The sequence below is a fragment of the Mustela nigripes genome, chromosome X (genome assembly GCF_022355385.1).
Source record: "Mustela nigripes isolate SB6536 chromosome X, MUSNIG.SB6536, whole genome shotgun sequence".
In the NCBI taxonomy this organism is placed as follows: Eukaryota; Metazoa; Chordata; class Mammalia; order Carnivora; family Mustelidae; genus Mustela; species Mustela nigripes.
The window spans coordinates 84,254,118-84,275,408 of NC_081575.1; the positions used below are offsets into that span (position 1 = coordinate 84,254,118).

Sequence of the window (21,291 nt, forward strand, 5' to 3'; positions counted from 1 at the left end):
CAGGGTTAATCAGTGTGAAATTTAGTATCATGAACCTGGAGTTGATTTTGATAATCGATTATTATTCATCTTCCTATCCCTTCAGGAAAAAAAGGCTCAAAAACCATGGAATCTTAAAAAAAAAATCATGGAATCTATAGCTTTATATATATTTAGGGGGAAAATTTTTGAAGAAAAGAAATGTAAGAGGAAACAGAAAGGAACTTTGCCTCAAAGAGAAAAACACTAAAGAAAAAGCAGCTAAACCAGATACCCCATCCCTAGAAAATGAATGAGAATTTTATTATTTCTTCGTTTAAAAAAAAAATCCGTCCTTTGCCAAATCTAAGAACGCTGCCAACTCGGGAGAAAAAGGATCCATTTTTCTACATAACCACATTTAATAATTTCCATGAAATTGACATTTTAGAATAATGGCAGAACGCCAAACTAAAAATTATGGATTCCTAATCCCTAAATTCTGAGCTAATTTTCTTAAGAAATATCTAAAATACACTTTAAAACGAACCCAATTAATATAATTACAGAGGTCTTAAATAACACATACAAACTGGATCTGTTTCTGTAAAACACAGCTGTTCTGTTATTTATATTTTGCTATTACTTAAAATTAGAAATGTGGCCATATATATTAAGTAACTTTTTGAAAAGAGTGAATCTGTTGTCTTCTGCATCATTAAATTTTTAAAAAGCCCCTACGACCAATTAGCTTGGAAATCTTATATTCATGCCTCCTCTGAATATTGCTGTGGTCTTAACAAGGAAAGCAGCACATTCAGGTATTCAATGTAACAGAAACAAGGCACAGGCAGCAACTTGTATCCCTTGGCAGTTGACATGCTAATTTCTTTGCCTTCTCTCTTTTGCTCACTCCACCCCGCTTCACCAACCCCCTTCCCCCCAAGAAACGAAGCACCCTTCGGGCGGTGGACGGTGCCTTGCGGCGAGTGGAGACGCCGGAAGAGCGCGGGCAGAGCGCGCGGTGCCCACACCCTTGACCGCCGGGTGAATGCGGGTGGTCGCGGCTGGCGCGGAAGAAGGGAGAGGGTCCCGAGCGCGGGGTCTAGGCGGCACCCCTCCATCCCCCCCCTCCGCCGAGTCTGGGGAGCTCCGACACGAGGCCCGGGGCCCGCAGCCCCCGGCTGGGCCCCGGCGGGGATGGGCGGGCGGGGGGCGGAGCGCGGCGCTGCGCGGGGCGGCGGGAAAGGGGCGGGGAGGACAGCTCAGGCTCTGGCGGGCAGAGGGACGGTGGCAGAACCTGCGGGCTAGGTGGGAGGCTCACCGTCAGGGAGGAAAGGCAGCTAGGACCGCACGGCTGGGCAGCGAAGAGACGCTGGGGGAGTCCGGGGCTCAGGTCGCCTACACCTTCTGCAGCGGACACAGCGCAGCGGGCGGCGCACCGGCCGCATCGGCTATCCTGCGCGCAGGTGGGCACCCCCGCGCGCAGCGCTCTGTTCCCCTCCAGGGCCGCTGCGGGCCGGGCGCCCTGGCGTCCAGGCCACCAAGCTCTCGGGGACGAGGACCGGGCAGGTCCGGGGGCAGCGGGAAGGTGCACGGCCCATTGGTGTTCCCGCCTGTGCGCGCGCGCTGTGCTCGGTGGGGAAGAGGTGCGGAGAAGCCGCCTCCCTGGAGATTCTGCCCCGCGGGTCTCCCGGTCCCCACCCCCACCCCCTCCTCGAGAGCCGAGCCCTGGAGTGGCTTCGGAGGACTGCGATCGCCCCTCACCCCCATTTCGGTGGTGCGTGCAGGTCGCTCCTCTTCCCAGTCTACACCCAGGAACCATCCGGAGGCCCCCTACTCGGGGGCCCTCGGGACTGTAGAAACCTGGGGAAACGGGAGAGCGGTGGCAGGACCAGCTGGGGCGTGTGCGGGGAAGGTAGGAGTTGCTGGAGTATTGTCTGCCGGGCCGGTGCCTGAGCCCGCGCGTTCGCTCGCGCTTTCAGGGCCAGAGTGGGGTTGGGGGAGGGGGGAGAGAGGGTGGGATGGGGTCTGCCGAACTTCTCTCCGAAGGCAGACGGTGCACACGCACTTGGCGCCCTGTGCACGTTTGGATGAGGGTTTAGTGGAGGCACATGGGAGCAGGATTGGTCGCCGGTGGCCCCCCACAAGAGCCTCTCGGGATGGCCCAGCGCGTGTTCGGGGTCGGGAAGGAAGGGAGTGTGAGTGTGTGTGAATGTCTGTCCTAGGGAGAAGGAGGAGAGTGGCTCAAGGAGACTTGATTTTTTGGATTGGCTGCAGTTCTTTAAACCAAGCCAGGCTTTCGGGGCGTTAAAGTAAATTGCGGGTAAGTTGGCACGGATCTCTGGTGGGGCTAAAAACAATAACAACAAAAAACCAACCCGCTGGGTTTGCGGGTTCGGCGGGCCTGCTGGCTGGGTGGCTCCTGGCGCTAGCTCGCCTAGTAGGTGGGGGTGGGGCTGGGGGGTGGGAGTAGGGGTGGGGGTGGTGCTTGCGACTTTGGCTTAAGGTGCTGGAGCTGGAGCACTTGTTCTCGGTGGACTGTGGGACTCAGAGGAGGTAAAGAGCTGCGCGGCGCGGTGTGTTATTCTCAATTAACTCTAGAATCTGTATCTCTCTCACACGCGCACACACACGCACACACACCCCGGTTTGGTCTGTAATTCTCAGTTAACTCTAGAATCTTTGTCTCTGTTCTCTCTCACTCACATACACAAAAACCACCCTGGTTTCATCTTATTTTCAGTTAACTCTAGAATCTGTATCTGTATCTGTGTCTGACTCTTTTTACACACGCGCGCGCACACACATATCCCTCTCATCTCGTGGCGGCTTTGATTAATTGATAGTTGTTTGTGGATTTTTTTTTTAAAAGAAAAAAAGACCTACCTGGATTAAAATCTGTGGGGTGTCGGAAGGACTTTACAGCACTCTACATTCACATTCAAAACGGGTGTAGGGCATTATGATGAAAAATAACCCGTAACTCTCTTTAGAATGGAAAAAGGACTTACTTCATCTTAGAATTATTATTTTATTACTATTTTTGTTACTTTATTATCTTAAAGAGACATTTCACGACCGTTGGAGAGAGTACCCTTTGCCTGAATCTCTCCCTCATAGTTTTCTTCTTTGTGGTAATTTACAGAATTCTTAATTACCCAGTTAACAAAGTGGTTAAGTTGTCTTCTGATTTGAAATGGCAGATCTTGAAATGGTTGTAGGTTGGCATGTGGGTGAGTTCTGTGACTCCCATCTCTTTCTTTAATGAACTGATCGAAGAGAGTGGTGTTGATCTGAGGCTTAAAGCATGTTTCGATTTCTAAGTAATTTATCAAATCACTGGGGGAGAGGGACTCCTTAGAAATTTTCCACAGAGGAGAAGGTACTCTTTTATCTCTTGGAGCAAATATTTTGCCACTTTTTCCTCAACTGCCCGTGTTAGTTCCCTAGGAAAGATGCGTGGTTGATGAATAATACATAAGGCTTATTTCTCTTTTATGTCTACAGGTGGCAGTGTGGAAGCCAAAACGGGAGCTTCCCGAAGTGGTTTCTGAAAAATAAAGATAAGCTAGTACAGGAATCAGAAAAACCACAGGTATGTAGAACAATTAATACACCTAGCTGGCTTTATAATTATTGCATTCCAGTATCTTGCCATTTATATAGACTTTTATGAAGTGAAACCTATTTTGAGGTATTCCCAAGGAGAAAACGGCATATTCTATTCTAGACAATGTATTTAAATAAAATCCTGCATTACTTTTTACTCTGCTAAGAGAAGCATTGTTTGTCTGTTGTGACCATGTGGCTTTGCATTTAACCCTTTGTTGCTTGATACTTGCTTTGAAATTCAAACACTTCCCAAAACTGTATAAAACTGCCCATTTTGGGGAATAATTGCATTTGGGACACTTTTAACAGGTCACCCTGTTGAGCCAACGTAACCGCATCTGCTTTTCACAAAAATTACGTCTCACTTGACTTGGCATACCATTCTCAGGCAGAATACCAATGCGTTAAGCTGCTTCTTTTAAACTAGCTCCCCTCTTGTTTTTTTTTTTTTAAACTGTCTTGTCTGTCCATTTTCTTCTACCAAGCTAAACATATACAACGTACCTTCATAATTCACCCATGTCACTGAATTAACAGCTGGTTTCATACGGGATCAAAGACAATCAGATTGAGGCCGTTTTTCATTTTGATGCAATTTAAAAGAATTGGCCTTTGAGGGTCTTTCAGATATGAAGTTTTGCATATTAAGGCCCTTTTCCAACAGCTGGGTAGCATAGTGTTACGAATGGTAGAGGAAGGGGGGGGTTCATCCCTGTGGATTTTTACCTTAGAATGGTGCTCTCATGAGGAAGCTAAAGTTATTACTACGTTGGCTGTGTAAGGGACAGACATCAAAATGGCTGTTAAAGAGAAAGAAGCCTTCTCTTTCCTCAGGGTGTATGCATTCATCACAATGCGGGAATGTGGTGATATCTTGTGATTTTTGACATTCTGCCTTTACAGCTGAAGAGGGATTTAATTAGCCCCTGCCAATGAGGGTGTAAAACAAAGTCAGATGCTGTTCCCGAAGCTTAAAAAGGCCAAATTGGACACTTATCAGTAGAAAGCACACTGGGAACTCTGACTCAGAAAGTATAGGCTGCAATAAGGACTGAGAGGTTCTTACTATAAAGGTTCTTACATCCCATGGAGATAGAGTGGCTTCTGGAAAGTTCGAGGACATTTAGGAGCACGTAAGTTTGCACTTAGATTCCTTATCTGACTCCGGCCTCTGGGAAGTAACTAATCAATCCCTCAAAGGCTTTTAATAGGAATAAGGTCTAATCTTCTAGGGCAGAAAGGAAGAGGGCAACAAGTTGACATTTTATTCCGGTTTTGAATCCTGCCAAACTCATCATAGAGACTTGAGGTGCTGTAGAGATTTTATGACGTATAGAATCCATACAATAAAATGCACTGTTTTCGATGTGTCCTGCTCAGTGAATTTTGACACGTGCACACCCCATGTGAACCCCACCCAGGTGAAGATAGAGGACACATCCACTACCCCCGATTTTCTCCTCTTTCCCCTTCTGGGCAGTTTTTATCCCACTTCCAACCTGAATGAAGGTAGCCATGTTGTGGTTTTTTTTCCCACATTGTAATTTTTAAAAACTTCATCCGCTAGTTTTGTCTGCTGTTAAGCTCCATATAAATAGTATGCTACAGAAGGGATCCTTGTGTATGTCCTACACATTAACATAATGTCTAGGAGATTCACCCGCGTTACTGTGTGTGGTAGTCATTCATTCTAGTTTCTTACTGATTTGCAGTTCCAGTGTATGGACCTACGTTTGCTTATCCATTCTGTTGGAGTTTTGGGTTGTTTTCAGTGTGTGGCTTATATGAATAAAGCAGCTATGAACTTTTTAAAAAAATTTTTAAAGATTTTATTTGAGAGAGAGAGAGTGTCCATGCGTGCATGCGGGGTGGGGGTGGGGGTGGGGGAGACAAGCAGATGGGGGGAGAAGAGGGGGGCAGGGATCTCAACGGGACTAGGAGGCGGAAGAAGAGGACGACCATGAAGCAGAGGACGACAACGTGGGGCTCGATCTCGACCCTGAGATCACGACATGAGCCGAGACCCAAGAGCCAGAGGCTTAACCGCCTGAGCCACGCAGGTGACCCTGAACATTCTTGCTTATGTTTTTTGGCACACATGCCCACCCATTTCTCCTGAGCATATACCTAGGAATGGAGTTGCAGGCTCATAGAGAAGAAGCCTTCTATTTAATTTAGCTTTAGCAGATCATTGCCAAATAGTCTTCCAAAGCGATTTTACCAATTTAAATTCCACAGCGGTGTCAGGAGTTCCATTCGTTCCCCATTTCCACCAACACTTGGTTTGGGGGGGGTCTTTGTAACTTCGGCTGTTTTTGTGGGGGGTGGTGGTGAATGACTAGCTCCCTGTGGGCTTTAAAATTAAAAAAAAATTGGTTGTGGTAAAATACACATAACATAAAATTTACCATGGTAACCATTTTGCACATGCAGTTCGTGCCATTAAGCACATTGACTGTGCTGGGTAACAACCATCAGCACCATCCATCTCCTGAACGGTTTTCATCTTGCAAAACTGAAACTGTGCCCGCGAAACAATAAATCCCGGGCCCCTCTTCCCCCAGCCCCTGGCAACCACCGTTCTATTTTCTGCCTGTGAATTTGACCACTTTAAGTACCTCGTATGGGTAGAGTGCTAGAATATTTGTTCTTTTGTAACCAGCTTTTCGTACTCATTGTACTTAGTTTATTGTACCTTAAGAATTTTTCAGGCTGAATAATACTAAGACTGTATGCTCAGTTTCTTCTTCTATGTGACCTCCAAACACAGCAGTATCTGGGAAATTCATACGAAATTTGTTTATCCTTCTGACACTTCGGTTGCTGCCACCTTTTGCCTGTTGTGAATAGTGCTGCTCTGAACAAGAGCGTACAGATAGTTGAGACCCTGCTTTCAGTTTTCTGGGGGTACATACCCGGAAGTGGAACTGCTGTATCAAATGTTAATGCTATTTAAATTTCTTGAGGAATCACTAGCTACTGCACCATGTTACATTCTCAAAATGTGGAGGGGGGTTCAGTTTTTCCACATCCTTGCCAATATTCTGTTCTTTCCTTTTTTTTTTTTTAAGAGAGGAGTCATGAGTGAGTTGGGTAGGCAGAGGGGGAGGGGCAGAGGGACAGGGGGAGAGGGCTGCACACCCAACCCAGCACAGAGCCAGAGTCCGGGCCCAATCCCATGACCCTGAGATGATGACCTGCACTGAAATTGAGTCAGACACTCAACTAGCTGAGCCACCTGGGCACCCCTGTTCTGTTGTTTTTTTTTTTCCCCTTTTCTTTTATGTCCCCTCCCCCCCTTCCCTTCCCTTCTCTCCCTCCCCCTCCCCTCTGACAGTAGTCATTATCATGGGTGTGAGGTGGTCCTTAGCTTTTAATTTATGTTTCCTAGTGACTACTATTAAATGCCAATTCATATACTTATGGGCATTTTGATATCCTCTTATGAGATTTTTGTTAAAATGTCTTGCCTGATTTTTGGATTGGCTTTTTTTCTTTTTTTCTGTTGGAGTTATTTTCTATTCTGTATGGGAGTCCTTTGTCAGGTATATGTATTATTACAAATATTCCAGTGTGTGGCTTGCCTTTTTACTGTCTTTGTGCAATCTTCTGATAATTTTTTTGATAATTTTTAATGAAGTCCAGTGATAGATTTTTTTTTCTTTTATGGCTTTTGCTTTTTGTGTTCTGTCTATAAAACTTTTGCCTACTTTGGGGTTATTTTTGAAAAACTCCTTTAGTTATTGAAAATATGTAAAGGCAATCTGCTTGGAAAATGCAGTATTTTATAAGCTCATTTCAAATACGTGCCCTAAGAATGAAAGTTGGGAATGTTCTTTGCTGTAGCAGGTGCCAGAAAAAGTGTTTGAAAAAAAATGTTTTTCAGTAAGATACATGGACACAGGTGCTGTTACTCAAAGTGGCCCCTGTTGTGGCCTCCCCCTAACCTTGACTATGTCCTCAAGGGGCCCCCTGGAGTGGCAGGAACCCTAGGGGGAGAGCCTGCTGATGACTTAGCTTGAAGAAGGGATGTGGCCAAATGGACGAGTATCCACTTTTCCTTAATTCATAATCCATACTCCCCGAATGATCCTTCCCTCCTTCCATTCCCAAGGAAGGTTGCCACTGGTCCCCTTATTTCTTTTACCTCTGAAATAGCAATGCTCTGCAGGATTCTGCCATTTATTAGCCTTTTCTCTTCTCCACCTATATTTTTTCCCCTCGGTGCCCCGTGTTCATGTTTGCTCTTAGGTCTTGAGTTGTCCCTCTCCCTCTGCACTGTGTTAAAGGCTCCCTGGATCTTTGTCTCCTGCTCTCACCTCCTGTCCTTCAACAGAAGGTCTAGATCTGTATCCTTACCTGCCTCTCCTGGACATCTCGCACAGGATATCCCACAGGTGCTTTTATAAAACACACGTGGTGTTCCCCTTCAGTCTGCTCTTCTGCTTTCCTGCCTTAATTAATGTGTTTACCATTAATCCAGGATCCCAAAGTAGAAATCTTGGCACTGTCTGCATCCTCCCACATGGCCCCTGTCCCTCTCAGAGGCTGTGTTTAGTTTGGTTTGGGTCCCCTCTGGGATTTGTAGTAATAGCCTCCCCCACCAATCTCCCTGAGCCTTTCCCCTTGCCTCTAATCCCCCACTTGTCATCAGCTTGCCTTTCCTAAAACACAGATTTAATCATGTCATTTCCTACTTAAAAGTGATTTGTAGCTCTCTACAGCCTACAAGAGGCATTCAGATTTCCCTAGCATGATTTACAGTGTCACATCCTTCATTATTTGCCTTCAACCTGCTTTTCCTGTTCCCGTCATCTGCCATGTCCTCCCCACACTCCATCTGTCCTCAACTATTTGCCATTCCTAGAACATTCCTTGAGTTCTTCCCTGCATCTGTGCTTTCGCACATGGCCATTTCTCGTCTCCTGAAGTCCCTTCCTATGTACTGGGGACTTCCTGTGTTTTCCTCTAAAAACCAGCTCCAGGGTGACCTCTTCTTGGAGTGAGCCTTCCTATCATCTAAGTAGATCTTGTTACTCCCCCTCTTTTATTGTCATTAGAGGAGATGGGGAAATGTCAGCACGATTGCGTATCAATCTTTGTGCCCCCAGCAATGAGTGAGAGCACTGCCTCACAGAAGAAGGCATTTACTACATGTTCGCTGAGTGAATCCTTTCCTTATGGTAGCAGTTAGCTTTTTGCTGTTTAACAAGACACCACAATATCATTTTATTTTATTTTATTTTTTAAAGATTTTATTTACTTGACAGAGATCACAAGTAGGCACAGAGGCAAGTAGAGAGAGAGAGAGAGAGAGACAGAGAGAGAGAGAGGAGGAAGAAGGCTCCCTGCCTAGCAGAGAGCCCAATGCGAGACTCGATCCCAGGACCCTGAGATCACGACCCAAGCCGAAGGCAAAGGCTTAACCCACTGAGCCACCCAGGCAGCCCCCACAGTATCATTTTAGTCAGTGGTTCATTTTAATCTCTATTTTATTTGTTTATTTTTATTTTTATATTTGCTTATTTGAGAGAGAGAGTGGGAACAGCAGGGAAGGAGAGGGAGAATCAGACACTCTGCTGAGCAGGACCCTGGGAATATGACCTGAGCAGAAGGCCGTCCCCACCCTGGTGCCCCCCAGTCAGTGGTTTAAAACAACCAGCATTTAGTTGAGCTCTTGATTCTGTAAATAGGATGCTCTACTGATTGAGCCAGGCAAGTGCCCCAACATATTTTTTTTCTCGTTTTTTAAAACTTCTAAAAAAATTTTATTTTTTCAGTGTTCCAGAATTCATTGTTTATGTACCACACCCAGTGCTCCATGCAATACATGCCCTCCATAATACCCACCACCAGGCTCACCCACCCCCCCCCCCCCAACCCTCAGTTTGTGTCTCAGAGTTCACGGTCTCTTTATGGTTTGTCTCCCCCTCCGATTTCCCCCAATTCCCTTCTCCTCTCCTCCCGGTGTCCTCTGTGTTATTCCTTATGCTCCACAAGTAAGTGAGACCATGTGATAATTGACTCTCTCTTCAGGCTGGCCTGGGGTTCTTCACACTGTGGGGTGGCAGGGTCCTAAGACTGCTGGGTGGGGTGGGGCGCGGGTGGTGGTGGTGGGCACACAAAGCTTCTTGTGGCCTCCACTTGCAAGTGCCACAATGTTACTTCCATTAGCCGAAACAAGGCGCGAAGCCAGCCTTGATCCAGGAGGTGGCGAAATAGATTCTACCTCTTGAAGGGAGAGTGTCATGTTGAAAGGAGCACACATAGAGGAAGATAATTGCAGCCATTTTTTTTTTTTTCAAGTAATCTACTGCATTTGCCTGGGAGCAGGGAGGTGGGATCTGTGACTTAGGTCACCAGCAGGGAAGACCGCTTTGACCTCAGGTGCACCTAATTGCATCTAAGAGGAGTCTGGCTAAGATGGTCGCATGTTTGCCAGCATCCTCCTTTGATTCTCCTGCAGACTCCTCTGTCTTAACCTTTTAGCCAAAGCATATTTAAGACAGCCTCAGTGTCTTTCTGGCCTTGATGAGATACCGTTGATGCTGTAGGAAGGGGGAGTTGCTCTAAAGTGCTGGAGAATGGAGAAACCTCTCTCTCCTCCTCATTCTGAAAACTGCTGTGGATACTCTCGGGCATGGGGGACCCTCCCGTTAGGACGCACGCTTTAGTGTTTGCCATTGATTTGTCCTGGGCATCCAATTTAAAGGGCACTTTGGGTGGGGGAAGGAGAATGTCGGGAAATGAAAAGGGATCTGACTGATGAGGGTTGTTCCATCTGTGTTCTCTCTCTCACCGTGGGTGAAAAGTGAAGATCTTGTATTGAGAAACAGTAGTAGTTGACCCAATCTTAATGTGTGTGTACTTTCCCAGCTGTTACAAACTGTTCAGAGTGAAAACCTGAATTTAAGTGTTTCTCATTTACTACTTATTCAAGGATTCTTTGTAAGGACTAACATACATTGAGAGAAGTAAGGTTACAGTACACATGCAGGAGCTTGGTTGGAATATACATATATGAAGTGTATACTGGTAAATATCCTCAGAAAAACGCACCTGAAGTGACCCTGACTTCCAGAGGTAGTAGAATAACCTTGGATCAGTTTGAGTTTCTCCAGAACTTTGTTTTAGTACAAATTGGTTTTTTTTTTAAGATTTTATTTATTTATTTATTTATTTGACAGAGATCACAAGTAGGTAGAGAGGCAGGCAGAGAAAGAGAAGAGGAAGCAGGCTCCCTGCTGAGCAGAGAGCCCGATGTGGGGCTTGATCCCAGGACCCTGGGATCATGACCTGAGCCAAAGGCAGAGGCTTAACCCGCTGAGCCACCCAGGCGCCCCCAAATTGGTATGTTTTAGTAGAGCTGGTAGAAGAAGTAAAAAAACTCAGAGTGCCTGGGTGGCTCAGTCGTTAAGTGTCTGCCTTCAGCTCAGGTCATAATCTCAGGATCCTGGGATCGAGTCCCTCATTGGGCTCCCTGCTTGGCAGGAAGCCTGCTTCTCCCTCTCCCACTCTTATTTGTGTTCCCTCGGTGTGTCTAATCTTTTAAAAAAAGAAAAAAAAGAACACAGATCTAAGATTTTCTTCCTTCAAGCCCATTTCTACTGATCCTAGAGATGCAGGTGAGCTGTGAAGTGACCAAAAGGCATAAAATAATAGGAGGCACTTGAAGGGCCTTAATATCTGTTATGACCTCTTAATGACCTTTTTACAAGTTTGCCTCCTGCCTTGTGCCATTCCTAGATTGCCCACTGACAAAGAGGCATGAAACAGCCACAGCCCGAGTGATCCTCTGTCAAAATAATAGATGTATTAGTATTTATGGGTGAAAATAGAACTTTTTTTTAAAAGATTTTATTTATTAGAGAGAGCATGAGAGGGGAGAAGGTCAGAGGGAGATGCAAACTCCCCTTGGACTCTAGGATCATGACCTGAGCTGAAGGCAGTCACTTAACCCACTGAGCCACCCAGCCTCCCCAGAACTTTCACTTACATTAACAAACACCTTCTTAACATTTTTTCTTATGGCATGCTTTTCCTTTTATTTTGTAGAGAACGAAAGATGTAGTTCAGATCTCACTGTACACTATTCACTGAATCTCTGTATTGTCTTTGCTGCTGGTTTAAAATAACATAAATTCAAATGGCCATAGTTATATTTAGAAGACCATGACTAGTTTGAGTTAGAAAAATCAATATATATGTATATTTTTAAAGATTTTATTTATTTATTTGGCAGAGATCACAAGTAGGCAGAGAGGCAGGCAGAGAGAGAGGAGGAAGCAGGCTTGCCGCCGAGCAGAGAGCCCAATGCGGGGCTCGATCCCAGGACCCTGAGATCATGACCCGAGCTGAAAGCAGAGGCTTTAAACCACTGAAGCCACCCAGGCGCCCCAGAAAAATCAATATTTTTAACTATTCACAATTGAGCAAATTAAGGCATTTTGACAGATTGGAATAGGATTGAGAGAGCTTTGGCCAGTATTCATGTTTTGTTTTTCCAAGAGCTAGCCTGATAGCCTAGACAATAGTGTAAAATGTTTTATATACTGTATTGCTCACATGTTACATAAGGTAAATTCTCCTTTCCAGGTTATGTGTACTGATGTATAAATACATAGCCTATATGTACTCTGATTCTTGGGGAGAGGGAGAGCGACAGTGAGAGAGAGAACATACATCCTCCCATGTAAGATTAAAATACTAGCAAAAGCTGTACGGAAATCATGAGTGAGCATTGTAGAGCTGAGTTACTGAAACAGCCAGGTAGGACCAGTGATTTGAGTTTTATCAGGGATTATCAGTTAAGTATTTACATTGAAGAAAGTTATGATAGGGAAATGACCAGTAAATTCAAGGTGATAGTTTTAGAAAAAGCCTCAGATACCCCATGGAATGGTGTTACAGGAATCCTATCGGCTTTTCAGTGGGGATTTAAAAACACACATTCAGATGGACTTGATGGTTCATCAGTCATTCTCCTATCCTTTGAATACTAATCCCTACACTGGAAAATACTTGAATTGATTTGCTGGTTTTGTAAATAAACCTATTTTTGTCTCCAATGAATGATAGCAAAATTTTCTTGTTAAGCCAACTGTCAATATTTTGGGTGTTCTGAAGGGAGGCTTGGGCACAGAGGTTGGGATCTGGGGCTGCAGATGCTGACTTGGAGAGTCTGGCAGCTCAGCTGTGTGTGTGTGTGCGTGTGTGTGTGTGGCGGGAGGAGGGTCTTGGACTGTGTTTTGACAATGAAAATAAACAAAACCATGACATGTATTTGAGCAGGAAAAGGTAATGGAGGAAAACAGTGGAGTCTTAACGAATTTCCAAAAGAGGAGGAGGTATGGCTGTTTTAGCTAATCACAGTGCCTCAGATGTAAATGGCAGGGGGTGTTTTTCCCCAGAACATGTGTGGGAAGCAAAAGGCCTTGTGCACGGAGGGGACACTCTGGTGATAAAGACTATGTAGAGGGTTAGGCATTGTCTTTTCTTGACCTCTAGGGAGGGCCCTAGGCTATTTTCCTCCTTTATTTACCAGCATGTATGGTGTACTGTGCATGTTCTTACCCATGTTATGGAGAAAGGCCTCCAGACGTGCAGAACTAGCGTGACTGCTGGGGTTAAAGTGATAGCCCGTGGCCACACCTTTCTCTGCCTCTGTGACATGTTTTTCTGCTGTGCCTGCGAACATGAGGTTCACAGAGCGACCAGACTGTGTGTGTGTGTGTGTGTGTGTGTGTGTGTGTGTGTGTGTGTGAGCTCTTCCCAGTGGTGATGTTTGGGGCTCTGTACCTCTGAGGTCAGTGAGTGAGCTCCTGGTGTGTGGTATTTTCCATCACTATCTGTGAAAATGTATAGTCATTAAAATCAAAGCATTACACACATTTTATTAGATTTGACCTTGGACCGGCCTGGTGCGAGCATCGTAAGGCTGCAGTAGACGTTAGAAGGATGCTGTTAAGGTTTCCAGTCAGCTTCTAAAAAGCTGTGGGTGCTGGGCACATCATTAACTGCTCTGGGCTTCAGTTTTATCTTCTCTTACTTGAGAGTGGGACTGTTTACCTCTAAAGGCCCATCTTACTCTGCTACTCCATCAGTCTTAATGCCAGAATTGTGTCCCCCCCACCCCCGATTTCAGTAAACTCTACCGTAAAGCTACTACTGGGATTAAAAACTTTTTTTTTTAGAAATGCTATTTATTTACTTATTTTATTTGGAGAGAAAGAGAGCACACAAGCAGGGGGCAGGGGCAGAGGGAGAGGGAGAAGCAGATTCCCTGTTGATCAGGGAGCTAAGATCCCTGAGATCATGACCTGAGCTGAAGGCAGATGTGTAACTAACTGAGCCAGCCAGGTGCCCCTCTGCCTCCAGGGTTGATGTCTTTCATCAGTATTGGAAAATTCTTGGGGGCATTTCGGTGGCTCAGTCAGTTAAGCATCAGACTCTTGATTTCAGCTCAAGTCATGATCTCATGGTCATGAGATTAAGTCCTAAATCAGCTCCACACTCAGTGGGGAGTCTACTTGAGATTCTCCTTTCTGCCCCTCCCCCCACTTTCATGCTCGCTCTCTAAAAATAAATCTCTTTTTTAGAGGTTTTATTAATTTATTTGACAGAGAATGAAAGTACAAGCAGGGGGAGCAGCAGGCAGAGGGAGAATCAGGCAGAGGGAGAAGCAGGCTCCTCACTGAGCAGGGAGCCCAATGCAGGGCTCAATCCCAGGACCCTGGGATCATGACATGAGCCGAAGGCAGATGCCCAAACATCTGAGCCAGCCACCCAGGCGCCCCTAAAAATAAATCTTAAAAAAGAAAATTCCCAGCCATTGTCTCTTCAAATACTGCTACTGCCCTGTTCTATTTTCTTCTGGCTTTCCAGTTACATAGTCAGGAGACCTTTTCATGTTCCTTATGATCCTTTTTTTTTTCTTTTCCTTTTTCTATTTTTTAAAAAATTTTGATTTTTGGAGTGCCTGGGTGGCTCAGTGGGTTAATAAGCCTCGGGTCATGATCCCAGGGTCCTGGGATGGAGTCCCTCATCGGGCTCTCTGCCCAGCAGGGAGCCTGCTTCCCTTCCTCTCTCTCTCTCTCTACCTCTCTGCCTGCTTGTGATCTCTGTCTGTCAAATAAATAAATAAAATCTTTTTAAAAAATAAAATAAAAAATTTTGATCTTTTAAAATTTATTTTTAAGTAATCTCTATACCCATTGTGAGGCTCACAGGGTGGCATGGCATGCTCTATGAACTGAGCCAACCAGGTGCCCCTCCCTTTTCTATTTGGGCTTTAATAGTGGTTTTTTTTTTTATTAACTTTTATATTCTAAGTTTACTATATCTAGTCTGCTCTTAAACCCAACCCTGCTAATTGACCCATTTGAGTTATTTCAGAAAGTATATATTCTTGATTTATTTATATATATGTATACAATATATATGTATTAAAGTATTTTCTTCTTTTCTGACGTCCATTTGATTTTTTTTATATAGATTCTAGTTCCTTTGTGAAATTCTCCACCTTTCCATCCATTTCCTTTTTTTTCTCTTCATTTCTTTGACCAATTAGTCAATTATTTCAGAGGTTTCATCTGCTGAATCCCATTATCTGAATCATCTGAGTCTGCATCTGTTGTCTTTTTTTCCTCTTGAATATTGATTACATTTTCTTGCATTTTTTCTAACGTCCTAATATTCTCATAATACTTAATTTTATAACAAGCAATTCTGTGTGAAAGAATTTTACTAGTTCTATACCACATCTTCCTCCACAGAGGCTTTCCTCCTTTTCCTGTTAGGTAAATGTTGTAAGGAGCTGATCACCTTTGTGCCATTGGGTGTTGAGCTGAGTCAAGGCCATGTTGCAGTTTTAGGAAGACTCTGTTCAGCTATGGCTGCTGGAGCTCCTCAGGTGCGGTTCTTCGGGGATTTTAATTGAAACCCTGGAACTAGAAGTTCTTTTGTCTTTTTGGTCCTGAAACACTGTGGGAGATTAAACTTAGCCCTTTGAGGGTCTTGACCTTAGCTTCCTGTTCCTTGATTTCAAATTCACGTGACTGTTTTTTTTTTTTTAAATGACTTTTTTTCTTCTTAAGATTTGATTTATTTGACAAAGAGAGAGAGATCACGAGGAAGCTGAGAGGCAGGCAGAGAGAGAGAGGGGGAAGCAGGCTCCCCGCTGAGCAGAGAGCCCGACGCAGGGCTCAATCCCAGGACCCAGAGATCATGGCCTGAGCCGAAGGCAGAGGCTTTAACCCACTGAGCCACCCAGGCGCCCCTCACGTGACTGTTTTGAGGAGAAACCTGGCTATATATTTGAGGGAACACTCTTCTTTAGTAAAAACTTCATCCCCGAAACACTGTGAAACTGGATTCACTCTGCCTTTTAATAGCTTTTGGCCTAATATCTCAGTCTTCCTCTTATAGCTGCAGAACTGAACAAATGTGGGTATTTCCCATTTGTCACATTAGGCTGCATTAGCGTGTTCATCAAAAAGTTTCAACTCCCTTCTTTTCCTCAGTAGAAATCCTTTCTCTTGGCAAATCTTAAACATGATGCTCTTAAGCGCCCTGAGGGAAGGTGAGATTTCTGCTCATCTCAGAAGGGTTCCTCTTCCTTTCACATTCTTGTCCTTGAATCTTTTTTGGTCTAACGGAAGCCTCATACTGTTTTTCTTCTGTGTAAAACATATAAGGTGGGATCTGCAGTTTCAGGATCTACATCATTTTCATGTCCTCTATTCTCCTTGTGGAGTCTTCCGTTGAAACATTCAACCTTTTTTTCAGCTTCGTGATAAAAGTAATTTGGGTAGTGAAGCACCTGCTGACTGATTATAATATTGCCAAAGGAGGAAAATGGGACTACTTCGACAATATGGTCCTCTTCAAAATATTTTCATTTCATTTTTTTCATTTCTCAATTTTAATTTACTTAGAAAACACTTTTTAGGTAGAAGATGGTAATGGAGGCACTTTCTGTTGATTTAAAGTTCTCTCAGGGGCACCTGGGTGGCTCAGTGGGTTAAGCCTCTGCCTTCGGCTCAGGTCACGATCTCAGGGTCCTGGGATAGAGCCCGAAATTGGGCTCTCTGCCCAGCGGGGAGCCTGCTTCCCCCTCTCTGCCTGCCTCTCTGCCTACTTGTGATCTCTCTCTCTCTTTCTGTCAAATAAAATAAAATCTTAAAAAAAAATAAAGTTCTCTCAGGCAGGTTCCTTATTGAACACACTTACTTCTCTTTTGTACCAAAATGAGGCATGACTCATTACACACCCTCCCATTTGTGAGGAGAATTTGCTCCAGAGAATTCTAGGACCATTAATAGGCAGCATCCATATGGTTTGCACGTGTGAAAAGGAGAGAATGAGCCCCTCACATTATTTAAATTGGAACCATTTCAGTGTTAAGGAGCAGTTCCGTTGTTAACTTTTCTTAGAAGCTGGGTAAGGCCTGGCTGGTGCCAAGAGCCCTAGGCCTGGTGGGAGCTCTGAGTTCTAGTATTGGCTTGGCCTCCCACAAGCCCCTGGTCCCAGGGGAGTCCTCCATTTTCTTAACCTGAGAGTTAGGACATTGGAACAGTTGAGTTCTAATCCTTTATTGACCATCTCTGCCCTTTGGATTCCTAGCATTTATCATAAGGAAATTAAGGTTGGACTTGCATTTCAATGAACTGTTTGCTGGGGTCAGCTGAAAGAATAAAACCCTGCAAATTTCTTTAGATCCCTACATTTTCTCTGTTTGTGACCCCCAGTGGGAAATCTTAGATCTAGGACACAGTTTTTGTTTTTGAAAATTATGTGTCTGAGTCCTGAGTCCCTGGATTCCAGTCCTGGGTTTGTCACTTATCTGCTCTGGGGCCTTGGTCATTTCACCAACCTGTAAGGCTCAGTTTCCTCAGCTGGAGAATGGATAGAAGAATACCTTAGCCACAAAGAACACAAACGATGGATAATGTGAAGGTGCTACAAAACCATCAGTTATCATTAGGACTGTAATGACACGTCCCTTGTCAGCAGTAACCATCTGTTTGTTGTGGCTGTCACTATCAAAAATGAGATGAAATCAGCCCAAGGGCATTTAAATTCTATACACCTTGACTTTTGTTCCCACTTAGCTCCCCCCTCCCCCCAACTTAGGGATGGGGTTAGGTAGCTGACACTGCAAAGGATAAGCTCTCTGCTTGAAACCATTTAAACGAAGAGCTGAAAGGGACAGAGGGATTATTCTAGCAAATCCCCCTCTTTGAAAGATGCCCTTTAAGAAGTTTAACTGACTTAGCAAAGGTACCAGAGCCGCTTGGAGGTAAAACCGCAACTAAGACGGACTGTTCTCTGTTTAAACCTTGACTTGTGCAATGACTTCTAGTGTTTTGGTGAGGGACCCAGATAAAGAGATTTCCTTTGCTTTTAAACATTAGGGTTCTCCATTTCTCTTCTCCTTAACCTTTTGACGTCATTGACGTCTCTCCTGCCTCACAGCCAGACCTCCCTTTCCCCCTTTCTGGTGGTGGCACCTCACCCCACTTACCCCTTCCGGAGAAGAGAGTCCCCCACCTCTCACCCAAAGCTGCCACCCCCCACCCACATGTTCTCTGGATTCTGACTCTGTTTGCCTCTTCTGGGTTTTATTCTAAAAGTTACACTGTCCTGTCCCATATCACCTTTCTTTCCCTTACTATTGGTTCTTCTTGGCCTACGAAGGTGCCCAAGGTTCTTATAGGATTTTTTTTTTTAACTTCATCCTACAATACCACCACTTCTTTTCAATATTTGGCTACTAGAAGGAGAAATTGGTAAAGCAGAGTCACTCTTTTCTCAAGTTCCATTCATTCCTTTTCTTTTTCTTCGGTTTTAAATAGTTGTGGTGATATGCCCATAATGTAAAATTTACCACGTTAACCACTTTTATGGATGTAATTTAGTCGTACTAAGTACCCTCACGGTGTTGGACCCCCATCACCAGCATCTTCCCCAGAACCCCTTTTGGCTTGCAAACTGGAAACTCTACCCCCATGAAACACTAACTTCTCCCAGCCCCCTCCTCCCAGCCCCTGGCAACCACCGTCATTATTTATTTATTATTTATTTGATAGATCACAAGTAGGCAGAGGTGGGGGGAAGCAGGCTCCCTGCTGAGCAGAGAGCCCGACATGGGACTTGATCCCAGGACCCTGAGATCATGACCTCAGCTGAAGGCAGAGGCTTTAACCCACTGAACCACCCAGCTGCCGCAACCACCATCATTCTTGATCTTCATGATTTTTCCATGCATTCCTTTTATAGTCTTGCATTAAAGCACCGTGACTGGTGCTTGGTGATAGCCCAGAGAAGTTCTCTGCCTCCTTCCCCTGCCTCTGTCTTAGCTTCTGCTCTGCCTCTTTCCCCATTTGTGGCAATGCAGTATTCTCTGCCTTCTCTTGGGAACAATTCACTGCCCAGCTCCTGGGCACCTTTTCTTCCATCTTTGGCCTCTGAACCCTTCTTCCTCCTCTCCTGATTTTGTAAATGGCTCTCTGCACTGCTGATCAGAAGCAGCCCATAGGCAACTGCCTGTTCCACCCCTTTCTGTGCTCACCAGCCAACGGGGGCTTTTTCCTTACACCCTTGACAGGGTGCTGAGCCTCCAGGCCATCAGCCCCTTGCTTCTCTTTTCTTCCATACGCATTTAACCCAAATGCTTTTTTCAGTAAAGCCTCCACCCACAACCTTAGCTTTAGCTCCAGAAAACTTTGGAATTTCTGATTTCAGTGTTAAGGGATTTCACCTTGTCACCCCCCTCCCCCAGGTTGATGAGTGCTTCATGGGCAGGGACCCAGGCTGGTTCTTCTCCTATCAGACCTGGCCCTCACCCTAGGCCCTTCGGCAGGGTTGTAGGGATGGAGAGCATTCCTTCATTGAAGGACGCTTCTTACAGACACGTGCTTTTCTGATTTAAGAGACTGAATGTTGATCAGCCAGAGGGAACATCAAAGTATAGTGTCAGAAAAGAGCAGTTCACCTTGTGCTGTTGTGGGAATCTCTGATATCAGTCAGTTTGTTAAATACTGAGTTATTATACGGGAAATACCAACAGCGAGCGTGCTGGGTAAAATAACGGTTCTCCAAGGATCTCGACACCCTAATCCCTGGAACCTGTGAACATGTTCAATAGGAAAAGGGAATTAAAGTTGCACATGGAATTAGGTTGCTACTCAGGTGACTTTAAAAGAGATTATCTTGGGGGCACCTGGCTGGTTCAGTCTGTAGAGCATGTGACTTGTGATCTCAGGGCTGTGAGTTAGTGAGTTCGAGCCCATGTTGGTTGTGGAGCCTACTTAGGAAAAAAAAGAGATAATCCTGGACCTGGGTGGGCTCAGTGTAATCAGGGGCCCCTAAAAGGGGTGTGTGCTATAGAATCTGATTGTAGCTAAGTTCCTGGACTCCTAAGGGTCTCAGATTGTCTTGAATATCATCTTTGGTTAATGCTTCATCGATAAATTCCTTTCTATAACAGATCTAATTATATCCGTTTTCTGTGTTATTAGCTGTAGTGAAAGAAAGGTATTTTCACGGAATGCTTGTATAACTCAGGTGCTTTTTATATATTACCATATTTAATGTGCTAAATAACCCAAGAAGTTGGTATTATTAAATCCATTTATGGATGAGGAAACAGGCAGGGTGGTTAACTTATACAAGGTCACATTGCTAAGAACTTGGCAACCCTGAGTTTTTACTGCACATTTAAAAAAAAAATTATGAGGTGTGACATTCTCACTTTTGCAAGGCACACTCATGGCTTCTGTTGTCTCATAGTATGTTGTATAAAGTCTTCCCTTGAAATCTGAAAGTTGGAGATTTTCTTTATTTTTTTAACGATTTTATTTATTTGAGAGAGAGTGCGTGTCCGCACAAGCCCAGGAGAGGGGGAGAAACAGGCTCCCCACTGAGCAGGGAGCCCAATGTGGGGCTGCATCCCAGGATCCTAGGGATCTTGACCTGAGCCAAAGGCAGGCACTCAACCAACTGAGCCACCCAGGTGCCCCTGAAAGTTGAAGATTAAAAGTTAAGCAGGCGTCCAACAAAATTTTGAGTGTATTTTGGTCTGTTTCCTTTCTGCCTTTTTTTCTCCCCATGCATACGTATGTTGTAGTTTCCCACAGCAGCAATCATCGTTTTGGTGTTTTTTTTTTTTAAAGATTTTATTTATTTATTTGATAGAGCCTACAAGTAGGCAGGGAAGCAGGTGGTGGTGGGGGGTGGGAGCAGACTCCCTTCTGAGCAGAAAGCCTGATGTGGGGCTCGATCCCAGGACTCTGGGATCACAACCTGATCCGAAGGCAGAGGCTTAACCCACGGAGAAACCTAGGTGCCCATTAGTTTTGGGTTTTTATTTTTTATTTATTTTTTATTTTTTTATTTTATTTTTTAAGATTTTATTTATTTTATTTATTTATATATTTTTTTAAATTTTTTATTTTTGATAAACATATATTTTTATCCCCAGGGGTACAGGTCTGTGAATCACCAGGTTTACACACTTCACAGCACTCACCAATTTGACACAGAGAGATCACAAGTAGGCAGAGAGGCAGGCAGAGAGAGAGATTAGGAGGAAGCAGGCTCCCCACTGAGCAGAGAGCCTGAGGTGGGGCTCGATGTGGGGCTCGATGTGGGGCTCGATGTGGGGCTCGATGTGGGGCTCGATGTGGGGCTCGATGTGGGGCTCGATGTGGGGCTCGA

General features: G+C 44.8%; 1 long non-coding RNA gene across 2 annotated transcripts in view; it reads left to right on the top strand.

Moving 5' to 3' along the window:
• Positions 1-1,219: 1,219 nt before the first annotated feature.
• The window catches only part of LOC132007455 (uncharacterized), a 29,410-nt gene continuing 9,338 nt past the window's right edge, over positions 1,220-21,291 (top strand). For both annotated transcript variants that reach the window (XR_009401360.1, XR_009401359.1), the window contains exons 1-3: positions 1,220-1,427; positions 2,187-2,284; positions 3,469-3,556. This is a non-coding gene — a long non-coding RNA (uncharacterized LOC132007455). The remainder of the gene's footprint in view (positions 1,428-2,186; positions 2,285-3,468; positions 3,557-21,291) is intronic.